This window comes from Microtus pennsylvanicus, chromosome 14 (assembly GCF_037038515.1).
Source record: "Microtus pennsylvanicus isolate mMicPen1 chromosome 14, mMicPen1.hap1, whole genome shotgun sequence".
Classification (NCBI taxonomy): Eukaryota; Metazoa; Chordata; class Mammalia; order Rodentia; family Cricetidae; genus Microtus; species Microtus pennsylvanicus.
In genome coordinates, this window is record NC_134592.1 from 54055691 (window position 1) to 54071218 (window position 15528).

Consider the following 15528-nt stretch of genomic DNA (forward strand, 5'->3'; position numbering starts at 1 on the left):
TTTGTCTATATGGCTAAAAATTGAAAGCAATCCAAATGTTCATCAAAAGCCAAATTAACAAAATGTGTAGCCATAAAACACAGCAGCGTATACCAAGGGAAATGATTCAAGCTCTGCTTTTGGGAACAGCAACACAGCAATCTCTCACTCCTGCAATGTTGGTCAAAGAAACTAGATACAGAGGGGCCCATGTTGCCTGAGTCTATCATCTGGGGAGAACAGCATATCTGCATCTGTCATATTATAATCCCAAAATATTGGCGCTTACAGACTCAGTTTATATATAACACACTCGGTTTATATATTACAAATAAACACACAAAAGTACTCTCCACAGAAGACCACCTAGCAGTTGTACTGGCTAGTTATATGTCAACTAGACACAAACTAGAGTCACTGGGGAGGAGGGAGGTGCAATTGAGAAAATGCCTCCAAGAGATGGTGCTGGCTGCATGCTAGCCTGCAGCAAATTTTCTCAATTGAAAACGATTAATGGGGGAAGATGGCCCCTGGGCTGGTGGTCCTGGGATCTGTAAGAAAGCAGGCTGAGAAAGTCACCAGGAGCAAGCCAGTAAGCAGCACCCTTCAAGGCCTCTGCATCAGTTCCTGCCTCCAGGTTCCTGCCCTGTTCTGAGTTCCTATCCTGACTTCCTTCCTCTCCATAATAAACAGTGATGTGGAAGAGTAAACAAAAGCAAAGCCTTTCTTCCCCAAGTTGCTTTGGCCGTGGTGTTTTATCACAGCAATAGGAACCCCAACTAAGACATCTTGGGAGAAGGAAAGAGATCTCAAATAAGTATCTTGGGGAGCCTTGGGTTTGTGATGTTCTATTTGTTCTATTTGGTAGCTATTTGGGTTTTACGAGAGTGATAAGTAAGCTACTGCATTCTGTTTCCTAACTTGCTCTTAAAGGAAGAAAAGAAAAGAAAAAGCAATGTAACATCGTGTAAATTGAAGTGTTTTATTTAGTACCTGGCACTCGGACTCTCAAATGTGTGTTATCACTCTACTTTCTACCAGCCCACCCCCAGCAAAACATTCAGTGACTTCAAAGTCATCACAGATGGTCACCTTTGAAGATCCTCTAGGAAGCTTTGGACACTGGAAGAAAAGAACATAGAGTTGTCCAGATGCTTGGGACAGAAGAATACTCTATCATCTACAACCCCGTGAGCCCAGAAACAGCCCAATTGTGCAAGCATACTCTGGCATTCTCAGGAGTTGAGAGAGAAACTTCCATTCCATAAAGGCAGTCAGGGTTCCTCCACCCCCATCTTTAAGATAGAGATAATAAATGTAGCTCTTCACAGTTGAGGACTTCTGATGTGGAACGTGGGGGACTCAGTTTTTATTAAGGGGCTGGCGACTGGGAGTTTGGCCATGCTCCAGTGAGTATATGGGCAACTCAAATTGGACGTGGTGGGCTTTATTTGTCTGTCTGTTTTGTTTTTCTTTGTGGGGAGACGCACAAGGGTGGGAAGGTGGATCCAGGAGGACTAGGAAGCAGGTATTTTGGGGGTGCATTGTATGAAATTCCCAAATAATTAATAAAATATTATGTTGGGGGAGAGAAAGAAGGAGACAATAATTTTACCTTGCAGGTTTGTTCAGTCCCTCACATGATACATTCAAAAAACAATTGCTGAATGCTCACAGGTGCAAAGCATTCTGCAGAAAAGAAGGCTCACTATCTCTGGTTTCCTTGCATTGGTCACATGACTCCAAATGCCCTGTGGATGCTCCATGAGGACAGCTTCACTGTAAGCGTGGAAGAAGCTTTATTAGGACAACAGTAAATTACTTTTATGTGCTTACGGTCTCAGCTTCCAAACCTCCAAAGTATTCAGGTGCTCATTCCATATGAAAATACAATCCATGAGCTAAGGACTATTATTTTCATTTAATAAGTGAGATGTTGGTGCTCAATAAAACAAAAGTTTCACTGGTAGTCCCTCGCTGGTCCTATGCTAGAAACCTCTAGCATTCTAGATCTGTTTTTACCAAAAGAAAAATAGAAAGGAAGGTAAAGGGTTAATTATTTAGTCTTAGTTACTTTTACATTGCTGTGAAGAGGTACCATGATCAAGGCAACTTATAAAAGAAAGCATTTAATTGGAAGCTTACTTACAGTGTCAGGGTGAGTTCATGACTATCAATGGTGGGGAGAATGAGAACAGGCAAGCAGACATGTCACTGAAGCAATAGCTGAGAGCTTATATCTTATCCACAAGTTGGAGGCAAAGAGAGAGGAGGGTGGGAGGAAGGGAGGGAAAGGGAGAGAGGGAGAGAGGAAAAAGAGAGAGAGAGAGAGAGAGAGAGAGAGAGAGAGAGAGAGAGAGAGAGAGAGAGAGAACAAGCAACTGGCTTTTGAAACCTCAAAGCTCATTTCCAGGGCCACACCTCCTCCAACAAGGACACACCTCCTCCAACAAGGACACACCTCTTCTAAGAAGGACACACCTCCTCCAACAAGGACACACCTCCTCCAACAAGAACACACCTCCTAATTCTTTCCAAAACAATTCCACCAAGTAGGGACTAAGCATCCAATTATATGAGCCTTTGGGGACCATTCTCATTTAAACCACCACAGTGATGTCAGTTATTGATCTAAAGTCCAAAGCCATTTCATATTCATTCTACAGTGCTTCATACCAAAATGCTAATAATTGTGGGATTATCTTAAAGAGAGGGAATTTGATTCAGAAGAGCAGAATAAAATTACTCAAGCAGGCACTAGAATTCTATGACATAAACCAACCCTTGCAACTCACCAGTGTCTGCCTATTAGTTCTTCTGCTGTCTGCTTTTGGAACCACATCTGGTTCATACACAGGAAGTCATGGTGGCGTCAATGGAACATCTTAGTGTCCATACTTCCAAAGGGTCACAATCGAATGAGATCCAAATCCAGTCCTATAGGCAGAATTCAAAGTTTTTCATAAACAGAGTCTGCCCAAGGGTCCAAAGATTTGGAAAATGGAGTTATGTCTTTACTTCATATTCTGCCCCAAAATGAAAGTGGATGAAAGATTTTTGATTTGTGTAGTGAAGACTTATAAGCATTAAACCGCAGAAGTCATGGAGTTCTGATTCTATGTAGTTAAAATAAACAAACATATGAAGCAATTAAGAACCTGGTGGAAATCTGTAACACTCATAGCAGACATGACATCGTGGATGCGTCTTCTACTACTGAGGTGTAGTTAGGTGACAGAGCATTTCTCTAGCACGTACAAGTTCCTAGATGAGAACATAAAATAACCTTGTAGTTGAGAAATAAATAGAGGCTCAAATTTTTTAAAAGCCAAAAAAGGTGGGGACAGGCCATTCCGCAATGAAGAAATCCTGCGGCCAGTAGAAGCATATTCAACCCACTAATAAACAGAGAAATAGAAAATAAAACAATTGCAATTTTTACCACCCAAATTTCAGTTAGTAATGGAGTGTGTAAGGGTTAGTATTGATCATCAACCTCACAGAATCTCGACTCACCAAAGAAGAAGGTATCTGGACATGTCTGTGGAAAAATCATGTAACCGCAGGTGACATCATTCTGGGCTGCAGACAATGTGACCAGCCAGCCTCCTGCCAGTACCACAATGCCTTTTGCTGTCAAATCCTCCCTATCATCACGGAATGTACCCAATTATGAGACTGAGTAAAGTCCATCCTTCCTTCTTTACTTTCTTCCTTAATTGTGTCTTCTCGGGTATTTTCTCACGGTAACGAGGAAAGTAGCTAATACAGAGTACATACAGTGTTGACTGAAGTTTCTGTCCTGCCCGGTTCCCACAGTTGTTAAGTCCCAAAGAAATCACACAGAGGTCTACATTAATTATAAACTGATTGGCCCAGTATATCAGGCTTCTTATTAACTCTTATAACTTATATTAGCCCATAATTCTTGTCTGTGTTAGCCGTGTGGCTTGGTACCTTTTTTGGCGAGGCAGTCACAACGATGACGACAGCAGACTGAAACTTCCCTCTTCCCAGAATTCTTGTTGCCCCGCCTATACTTCCTTCCTGGCTACTGGCCAATCAGCATTTTATTAAAAATAATACCGGCCTACAAGAGCTAGTTCCAGGACAGGCATCAAGCTACAGAGAAACCCGGTCTCAAAAAACCAAAAAAAAAATAAAATAAAAATAGTACAAGTGACAAGATAAAGGGCCATTGTCCCACAGCAATGCAGGGTGTGTAAGAGAACAGGATCACCCAGAGATTTTTATCAGCACCCTGCTAGATGTCAGGGGATGTCCTAACTACTTAAGTATCTTCTAACCCAGATATTTCATTTTATGACCTTTGTCAAAGAAGAGACATACAAAAATTTTAAATATTGAAGCTTTTTTTTGGTTTGTTGTTTATTTTTCGGATAGATTCTTATTAATTCCCCAGGCTGCTTTGAACTCAACTCATAATCTCAAGTAAGCCTCCTATCTCAGCTTTCTGTTAGCTATAGCCCTCCATGGGTCTAAAGCTGTGAGCCACCATGGTTGCTATGGTGCATTGTTTTAATCATTAGGAAGCAAAAATGTTGCCTTAAATTTAATATCGTTGGGCTAGAATGATGACTCGGCAGCTAAGAGCACTTGTTCTTTCTGAAGGCCGGAGTCAGGTTCCCATTCCCCACATACTCTGGTTCACAACCATTCACAGCTCCAGGTTCTAAAGTCTTCTGACTCCTGTGGGTGCTAGGCTGCACATGGTGCATATGCATACATACAGGCAAATAATTACACACATAAAGTAAAACAAATGCAAATGCTTTGAAATTTAGTATCCTTAATGTCTGCTATGGTGTCAAGTACACGGAATTCTCATTATCAGTCACACCCAGGTAACGTCACCAACCTAGTATTAGTTAATACTGAATGGCCATCAAGCCACAGGACAGAAGAGATGTTGAACTCTAGATAGGACTAAATATTGTGGAAATGAAGAAACCGAAGAAGCTAGGTCTTTCTCCACACGTAAATGAGCATCTCCTATAAGCTAGACTTCGTTCATGGTCTGGTTACACTAATACAACTTTGCAGAAGTCTCGGTCCTTGTTTCACAGCAAGGTCAGTTCGGCCGAGGTCAACACCGTCTTGGGTAGTATTAATATTTGGTTTGGACAGTAACTGGCTTAGCAATGATATCAAATACATTTCACCAAACCAAAGGGATGAGTATAAAGCAGATTACCTTCAAATTCGCTCTGATGCTAAACCTAGAGGTAGCCTTGCCTTAGAGAGCACAGCCATCCTAGTAACCCTCGTGCCTGTCCCTCCCCCTCAAAACGCTGAAAAGAAACACCGTGAAACTTCATGATGAGTTCCAATATTAAAAGGTCGATCAAAGAAAATGGCTGAAGACTGGTTCTTCTCTTCCCTCAGATCTCCAGAGGGAACAATGGCCAGCTTGAAAGAAAAAGGAGCTGGGTGGGGGTAAAGAGAAAGAATTCAAACAATTATTCACACCACTGTGGGTGGAATTGAGAAGGTGATGGGTATCTAAAAACACTAAACAGGTATCACCTAAACTCTGGAGAGAGCTAAAATGCAAGAGAGGCTGCCCAGTAGGGAGAGGACTTGAAGGAAGAAGCCACAGATGTGATCAGGAAAGGCAGAGACAGGAACTCTTACCTCTCACTCTGCCCTCTTTTCTCAAATTTCTGTACCATTGCCCTAGATCAGCCAAGTCCATCCGGGAGCCTAAAAGTCAGGGAAGCTACACAGCATCAGCCGTTGAGATCAGCTTCCTGGGGGTAACAGACAGAAGAGTCTTTGCCCAAATGTTTTCTGTACTGTACTACCCCATAGGAATGTATATGTTGTGTGGCAATTTCCCTCCATACAATCTGCACCAGCATTGGCTCCTTACAGCCTTCTCCAGCAACACTGGTCCCCCCTCTCACCTTGTGGTGACCTCCTGTGCCAGTTTTTCCCCAGCCCTGAACTCTGAGGTGGTTCTAACTACACTTGGAGAGTTCAGGAACAGACCTCAGGAAGCCAGCCACCTTCCCCAGGGTGTCTCAGAAGTCTGGCGCCTGGTCTGATTTCAGTGTTCTTAGGTAAGATAAAAATAGCAGACACGGAGCAGAAAGAAAACTCGGAGTAAAGCGACCCATTGAAAAGAAAAGATACAAATAGGCAGGTGTACTTGGCTGAGAATTATGGATTTATTTTTCTTGGAGGTAGGGGCTGACATTTAGCATTCCTCTTACATTTCAGCCCTCCAAAGGGCTTTGCTTAGATGGGTTCCAAGCGTGGCAATGCACTGAAGATTTTGCTGAGTTTGAGGTCAGAACCATTCTTTTTCTGAAGGTAGGTATGTAAGACAGTTGTACTGGCTTTGTAGCCTAAACACTGAGCTTAGAGAACGAATGCCCGGTTTGTGCTTAGAAAAACTAACAGCTCTCCCCGACTAAGCTGTAAAAACAGAAGCTGCATTTAGCCCGAGATCACCGCCTGAGACTTCTGGGTCCCAGCCCACTCTCCTGTACTCACCCTCCCCCAACGCCAACCCAAGAAAAATTCATAAACTTTGAAGATGTGCTGTTTTCTCTGTTCTCCGGTGATGGAAATATTTTATCTGTCCCCACTCTGATTACTCAGTGAGGCAGATGTCAAAAACTTATGAGAGCCTGCACACAGAGCTCAGAGCCCTCTTAGCCCACCCAAGCACTGCCTAAAATTTGTGTGACATTATTCATGAGAGCCCCTCCATCCACAACTAAACTCCAGACCATCCAAATTCCCTCAGTAGGAGGGGTGAATCATTCATGAGTCTTCACCCAGCAGATGAGTCTATGCCTGAGGAAACCCTCTTGTGATTTGTCTTTACACACACTGTATTGTTTTTCTTAATTAAGCTTTAGGACCCCACTAAGCCTTTTGTACACACAAGGTAATATTTATAATCTTTAGTGTTTGACAGATCCACCACGAGTCCAGTGTTCTTGCTTCATTTCAGATGGACTTACGTTCCTAGAAAGAAACCTTTTTTAACGGGAATTTAAATCAAACAGTCTTACAGACAGCAAATAAAGATACCTTGCTATAATGACACCTTGGGTTTGGGGGATTTTAGAAGATATCTAAGTGATGCTTCTCTAGATGAATAGTAAATGGTTCCTTCTAACTCTGCCCACAGTAAGGGAAGGAGAATGAGGTAAAAGTAACAGAAACTAATCAATGGCGTTCTCATCTGGGCTCTCCCTAAATTTAGATACCAGGGAAACCCTCACTAGGCCCAAACTCGGCTTCTCTTCCATTAGCCTCCTTCTCCTTTAGGGATGCCCCCTGAATCTAAACCCCAAATAGGCTTTCTCCAGGACTTACAATAGCCCATGGGATCCTGAGAGCACAGGAGGAAATCATACGAACACTCTCTACATCTCTCATTGACCCTGAACTGGAACAAGGATCTTTAGAACCCAGGGTAGCTAGAGCATGGCTCTTGAGAAGTAGCTTCCCCTTTCTGAAAGGGAGTGGAGGGAAGAGAAAATGTGTTCCACTTGCCTACTTGGGTTCTGCATACCAGAGTAGGAGATGCATTATTTTCCATCATATCTTCAACCTCATTCCCCAAGAAGGTCCCTGGCAACTTGAGAGAGACGGAATTCAAAATAAGATTCAGGAGACACCCAGGACCGTCTGCCCTGTTCCTACTCAAGAATGCCACTGGGGTGGCCAGCAGGGACAGTCTAGACTGGTCACAATAAGCAGAATCCTTGGAAGGAGAAGGAGAGGTACACTAAGCTGGTAAGCCTACATGATCTGCCTCACAGTCCAGCATCCCATCCTGCCTATGGCCCTCGACCTGTGTGAAGCCCTCTCGCTATCTTTGGTGGCCAGCGAGCCCTGCTGTCAGCTGGAATGAGAGGAACTCTAATATACCAATTTTGTGGAAAAGGAGGCTCAGAAGGAGCCAGCCTCCTGCAGAATCTCCATCGGAATTTACGTTTGATCCCAACCCATGAACTCTCTCTTGCTGCAATGATCAACTATGAAGATAGGGACAACAGAAAGCAGGAAGCATTGTGCCCAGAATTTACCAAGAGACATAGACTACAAAGCTGAATATTCAGCAGGCAGGCAGGCAGGCAGGAAGGAAGGAAGGAAGGAAGGAAGGAAGGAAGGAAGGAAGGAAGGAAGGAAGGAAAGCTTCAGGTACCAATACTTCCAAAGCCTTCCCTTTCCGTGGAGATGGTTTCCTAGAAACTCCACTCCACCCCTACTATTGGGAAGGTTGACCCCTCCCAGGCTCACAGGGGTCCCTGGGCCTCCTCCTTCCTGGAACTGGAACAGGTCTGTCACGCCAGTCCCTCAGGCTTTATTCCCCACCAAATACTGCCAAACCCAGGCACTGTGGCCAAGATCCCTGTGTGGAGGGGAAAAGCACTGCTCTAGCACCTGACTGCCTTCCTGTAGACTTGAGAAAGTCAGTGGGTGCTCAGATCGGGAATGCACCTCTAACACATGACCCTCAGACTCAGTCTGAGTAGCCTCTGTCCTCAGTTTTTCCCTGGTCTCTCAGGAGAGTGACCAGCTTTATCCCCATTCCAGCACCTGCAGGGGTTTTAGAAGCCTCAGCTGCAGTGTAAACTGACCTTCAACCCCTTCACTGGGCTTTATTTATTGAAACCACTTCTCTTGGCAGGGGGTGTTGGGGGTGGTCATGGGGAGGTCAGAGGGGAACCAAGATTCACAATAGAAGGTATTTTTTGGCTTGGTGAGAAGAGGGGAGTGTGGTAGGGGCAGAACAATCCCCAACCCACTGCACCTTCAAAAGCCTTTGGGAAAACAAATTTACATCAGACCTGCTGGATCCTATCTCCCAGTGCAAAGCGAGTCTGACTCTACCTAAGTTTTAAGGAACTCTTCTTTGACTTCGCAGCATGAAACACAAGATGCCTGGTGGGGATGGAGGACACAGGGCACCAGATGTGGCTGGGAGAATCTCAGCATCCTCAGAGGAGTCCAGAAGAGGAAACAGGCCTACTTCTTCTCATAATGACTCTCCAAAAGCCTACTTCCATGGCAAATAAAATTTGGGGAGGCAGAATTAACATGCAGACTCTCTGGTTGGTATGTTGCAACACACCACAGGTTTCAGGTTAGTGTTTCATTGAGGGAAGTCATTAGGAGACTCTTTACAGGTGGAGGGGTAGTAGAGGTCAACTCTGGTAATTCGCACTCCCTCTGCCAAGGCCCACTGAGAAGTAGGAAATGAAGGTGATTGTCACTGAGCAAACCCTTGCTGGGCAGCCCTGGCGCCCCAGGGAGCAGCCAAGGCAGGGTGGAACCCAGCAAGCAGCAAGCACTCTACACCCAGGGTAGCTCAGGACTCTGTACCCAGATTTTTCCTCCTCACTGCGTGGGCTCGGCTTTATTTATTTGCCAGTTTAAACACATTATTTAAAAACCTGACATTTCCTGTAATGCTCTGAGTAAAACGTTTTGCTTGATGGGAAATTGATGGGGTTAACTTTTAATCGATATTTTCCATTGATATATGCTACTGTCCCTGCGTTCTCACAGTGAGCAAAGGTGACAAACTTGCTTAGTTCAGTGACCAACCTATATCAGCACTAGGTGGGTATGACTCTATCCATGTCCAGAAAGCTGAGAAAGGGGAGTGTTTCAATTTGATGTTGCCTGGTGGTTTATTTTGAGACCCAGAGAGAGCAGATCCAAGAGGTTTGAAGCTAGAGGTCTGAGGATCTCCCTCCTGACCATTCTGGATTCCTTGTCTAAATTGGGGAACCTCTCCCTGCCTGAAGCCAGTCAGGCCAACCTCAGGGCTAGTCAATTCTGCTCCAGGCTCTACTTAAGAAAGGAGGAGGAGGACTTTAGTAATTCCTGCCTCCTGGGATCACTAGACCACTGACAGAAGCAAAAAAAAAAATGAGAATGGGGTTGGGGTGGGCGGGGAGGGGCATTTGTTGTACAGGAATGCTTAGAACATAGCAAGACTCTAAAGCAAGACTTGGAGCTTAAAGGACAAAGCTCGGTTAGGTAAAGTCTGTAAACTTCTCATTCTGGGAGCTGCTTAGGGCTCACTAACACCCATGATGCCCAACTGTGGCCAGAGTGTCCTTATTCTGATCCAGGAACACTATAGGACCCAAATCACACCACTTAGCAAGTCCTCCAAGGCCCTCATCTCCCTAAGGATCCCACCCAAACAAATGGCTCCCGGGACACCTCTTCCTATACTTTTCTGGTTAGAAACAAGCCTGTTGCAAGATGAGCTACGTTTTGCTCTGTGACCCATAAGCCAAAGAAGGATTTTAAAGTTACAAACAACTGTGCCCCTGTCGTGATCAAACAGCTGCAGTATAGCTACTGGAAGCAGGAGAAGCAGCTGCTTCAAACTGCCCACCAATCAAATTTTAATTTTTGACCAATATATATATATCATATATATATAAGATATATATATATATATCATATATATATATATATAACCTCCCCTAATCATGTCAGTAATTTGGTCTCGGAATCAGAGGGGCGGGGATCAGGACACAAATGCAATGGGCAAATGACAGGTTCTTTATTGTTTTTGTAAATATAGGATACGATTCATTTGATTGTCTCAAAATCATCCGTTATATAGAACTATGTAAATGTGAGGCTAATCACATTTGAATAAGCAAAATTAAACCACCAGAGGGGACTAAGGGGATGTGAGAAAGCTCCTGGGTGTGTGGAAAGTGTGGGACTCCCGTGGATTGATGCAGAGGCAGGGCAGGCATGAGGAAGCTAGATACCTGGCTACTTTTTGCCCTTGGGAAAGGATTATGGTTAAGCTGCTACCCTCAACACAAAAGATGAAATTCATTGTCTTTTCAGAGCCCTCTGCTTCCGTGACTACTTCCTGTTCTGAACCAAACCTCCCCCAAGTTCTTGAGCACCTGGACACAGGTGGGAAACGTTGGTTTCTCAAAGCTCTCCACCCTGTCTGTGGTACACAATAGGATACACTGACCCTTCCTTCTTCAGAGGCATCACATGGAAAAACTTGACTTTCTAACTCTTTATGTAAAACAAGCACTTCTCATCCTTCCTTTAGAAGCCTCTCTTTTTTTTTTTTAAGTTAGAGAACCACCCAAGGCCAGTGTGCCCCACCCACCCCTCACCTGAGGGGCTGGCTTAGGAAGAAGGGACTGACTAGCACTGAACAGATCTTCCAACTAACTCAGCTGATGGGTATGAAAGAGTAGTAGCTAACTTTCAGGAGGAGTATCGCAACAGGTCCGTGGGGATTCAGGTGTGCCCGCTGTGGGAAGGGTGGGGGAGGGGAGGTTCCGGAGAGGAACCAGGAAAGCTCCTGGAGGGATGGAGGTAACATTTTTCCAAGGACTGTGGGACACTTAACTTTTCCTTGCAAGGCTGTGGATTGCCCCGAGAAGCAAGTGTTCCTTCCCAACATTTCTCATTTGAATACATGAAAATGTGAGTTGATCTTGGCAAGGTGAAGCTCTCTCACGGCCAGATTGACGGTTTTGTCGCCCTCGGGCGAGGCCAGGTGGGGAGCAGCTCCGGCTTAGACATCCGGCTGCGGACAAGCCTGGATCACGGACTCTGAGGACTTTCTGAAACCTGGCGGCAACTCAAGGAGCAAGAGGACCGACGAATTCAATGCCTGTTTTTATTTTCAGCAAAATAAGCGAAGGCCCTGAGTATGCGTACGTGTAGCACAAAGGCACACCTGGACAGGTTTGCAGCCCAGAGCAGTGAAGGATCTGGTTATAGCACTGGCCAGACAAGGCCTGTCAAGTGGCCCCAGGACTCCCACCGACTGGAGATTGGACGTCTAGCTCGCCGTGAACTGATTCCTTAATGAGGATTTAATGGCAGAAGAAAGACGCGTGGGGGCAGAAAAAAAGGGAAAGAGAAGCAGCGATAGAACAGGACCCCCGAATGCTTGCCCTGAGCTTACCCTTGTTTGGGTAGTAGTGAAGACCGCTGGCCAGGGCTGCCTTGCTACGGGAGAGCAGGGCTGGCTGCTGAAGGCTCCAGGAGACCTCCGCAGCCATGCGCACCTCAAACCCTCAGGGCAAAGCACAAACAAGCACCAAGGGATGCTTCCAGTGTAGCCTGCTGGGTCGAAGTCGACTTTGAACCCAGTTAAAGACCCTGGCCTTCAGAATTAGACTTCGAGCCTAATTCCCCGCCCCCCCCTAACACACACACACACACACACACACACACACACACACACACACACACACACGCGGACTGGAGAAGGACTTAAGCTTCTTATCTGGTGGGGGGGTGGGGCCCGCGGAGGAACTCGGACCACCCGGCACCGGCACCGAGCTTGGCCGAGGCCACCGCGGTCTTGACCTGGCGATAGTCCTGAGATGAGAGGTAGGACCAGCGGGAAACGGGGCAGACTAGAGAGACCCAGAGGAGTCCTCAAGAGACTTCAGCGGTAGCACCACAGAGGAGGTCCCCGCTTAAGGTCCTACACTCCGCCCACCTCTCGGTTCAGCCACACTGGAGCATCAAGGGCACCAGCTGGTCCCAAGACAGGGTCCTAGGGTCTTTTCTCCTCCTTTCATCCCGTATTCTCTGTGTCCTTCTGTCCCAGGAAGAGCTGTGGGAAAGGCCAGGTCAATCTGGGAAGGTTAGGCTAGAGCAGACAAGTTGGTCAGGGGACCTTGTCATTGAGCAGGCCCCAAGGGCTTAAACAGACTGAAGCAACAAGGAAGGCCACTTTCCTGGCTGCCCTGGCTTCCTCGATTTACCGCTTTGGGCTACCTGGGGCACCTTAGTCTGTGGCCTATGGTCCTCGCTCTGCCAAGTTCCTGCTTGGGGCATTGCAGAAGAGTCAGTCCTCCCGCTCATTTCTTGTGAGTTCGCTCCGTTGCCCAGAGCTAAAGGCAGGTTTAATTGCCCAGTTTTGCTATGGCATAAGGGCCCGCGTGTGGAAGATCTTAGGAATAAGCAAGGTTTGGGAGGCTTGGACTCGGAATCCGAATGCCAGCAACTGAAGAGAAGACAAGTCAGCTTCCCTCCACTCTCTCTCCCGCCCTCCCCATAAGTGTGTGTGTGTGTGTGGGGGGGAGGTATCAAAGACTTGCAAAGAAGTGACCCTACTGTTTCACTTTTAAACCTGAGGGAAACTTCAGCTTGGTACACTAAAACTTCACCAACTGAATTTGTTAGACGTCCGGAAAGGCCAAGACTAAATGCAGAGAATTCATCCAACTATGGCTTTTCCTTCTCTGTGGCTTCAGACGGTAAACTGAATTCTGGCCACCTACCGCCTTCTCCAGTTCAATCCAGTCTAGCCCAGCGATGTTGAGAGACTATACATACAGGAGGCAGCTGTTTGCAGGAATTGGGCCACCGACCCTAGAACACCAGGATCCATGTTTTAAACCTGCCAGAATCCATTCCATACCACCAGTCTTGGATTCTGAAGATGCTTGTGAGAAATTTCACTGTGGTTTTACGCTATGAATGGCCCCTTTCTCCTGTTAGGTAGACTTGAAAAGGGGGGGCCTAGTAGATTTGGGAAACAGACTGAAAGAACCTGTGATATTTTAATTAACCCCCTTCCACATGAAAGGCCACCCCCTAAGTCATCAGCTTCTGATGCACTATATAAAGCTATTACTAAGTTGTGACTTCCCACAGGAAATGTCCAAGTCATGCTAGGTGTTGTAGAAGAGCCAAGAAGGGCATCAGAGAATCAGCCACGAAGGAACAAGGAAGCTTCTTGGCCCTGAAAGTCCCCAGGACCAGACTGAGGAAGCTAAGCATCCGTGTGTTTTACAAATGAAACGGATCCTGCTGTTGGTGGGAACTTTGCACAAAAGAATTAGCTTCTGGCACACACCCACAGGTACATTTATACAACTGATGTGAGTGACTTCTAGTCACAAGAGCAGGCTACAGGAGGAGAGGGTTGTCCGCTCTGCTGAGTTCTAGGTAGATGTGATTGCACTCATTCCTTTGCTTACAACATCAGGTCTACACACACACACACACACACACACACACACACACACACACACACACACTTTTTGTTCAGAAAAGGAATTGTAATCCAATGCTTTTATCTTTCTTATTTCCTTAACTACACATCTTCACCTTCTCTGCTCCCCTGCTGATTTAAAAGATTTGTTTGGTTCAAGGATTTAACGTGATTCTCTTGCCAGATTTCAAGGAAGAAAGATTTAAAAGAACAAAGCACGGGGTGATGGGGGGGGGGGATATCTATTTGGAAGACAAGTAAAAACGCATTCCTTCAAATGAGATTAATGGCCTTAAAAAAAACCTTGGCAAAACAAGAATGTTTTAGTATATTGGTCACTTTAGCGTTTACTTTATAGCTCTTCTAAAGGAAATGCAGTAAATCTACAGCCTGGCGCAACACACGCAGGGCCACCGGTCACATTCACTTAGAAACGCACTCGGTAGTTAGACATGTTCACAGTCACTCAGAAGTAGGCACCTTCTCTGAACCTATGACAAACTCCGTCTACCCAGCCGATTCTCTTTGATTAGCCTCTTTCCGCATGACAAGAGGACAAGCCACTACCTAGGAAGAACTGGAAGGAAGCAAGAACTTTGAGTGGGGGAGAATTTCCCACAGTCGTCCGGGATCTTTTGAAAGCCTGATATCCTAGCCCCTCTCCTCCAGGTTAGAGACCGGGTACTACTGTGGGCTGACTCAGGCTGGCACCTCGTTTAGCCTGGCAGACGCGTTCCAGCACCCAAGCCCTTGTGCTCCCAGTTGGTGCCGGTGTTTAGGGAGATGTCCCCTCCCACTGACCTTTCTCTATCAGAAACCAGACGGTCGCCTCCAGCTCGGTCCCGGAGGCAGCAGAAGGGGGGTTGGAGGAGGAGCCCGGCACAGAGAGAGGCAGGCCCTATCACACAAACATCTGCTCTCCGTTTCTTCCTCTTTCTGATCGCTGCAGATGACAAGGGGAGTGGAGTGGACTGAGGCGGAAAGAAAAAAAAGTTATGTCATAAAAATATAAAACGGTGCTGTGACTCACCTGCTCTTAGCCGCAGGTACGAGTTTCGTGGCAGCGCCTCCGTTCTGCTAGCCAGGAGCCCAGGTCGGCCTAACGTCACCTGCTCGACTGACTCAGATGACTGGGTTTCTAGTGACGAGGCAAAAGTGGGGCTTTTCCCCTTTACAAGCCCGAAGCCCGGGAAGTGGGGGTGGTCTCCCAGGGTAGAACTTTGGGTCTAGAATCGGGGTGGAGAAGCAAAGGAGATGAGGGACCAAGAACCAGTAGCAGACAGGTCCATAAGGTAGTGAGCGCCTCCGGGAGGGAACTCGGGGTCATTCAGCGAGCACGGTCCCTGCGCTGGGGCTCTGACGCCACCGCCCCGGTCCTTCTCCCGCAGCACTACTCTGGTCTAAAGCCCTGGCCTGTCCTCCAGGCACCGCCTATTTTTCTTTTTTTTCCTTTTCCAAAGGGGGTCACACACACACCCGCCCCATTTTTCTCTTTCCCTAGCCTCGGGGTTTAAACCAATTACACTGCTTTGTAAACAAAGTGA

General features: G+C 46.3%; 1 long non-coding RNA gene across 1 annotated transcript; it reads right to left on the reverse strand.

Moving 5' to 3' along the window:
* Positions 1–2780: 2780 nt before the first annotated feature.
* Positions 2781–15524, reverse strand: LOC142835166 (uncharacterized). The gene is made up of 3 exons (XR_012907759.1): positions 15015–15524; positions 14786–14927; positions 2781–2916 (listed from the first exon to the last, which is right to left on the reverse strand). It is a non-coding gene; the product is annotated as an uncharacterized LOC142835166 (long non-coding RNA).
* Positions 15525–15528: the final 4 nt, after the last annotated feature.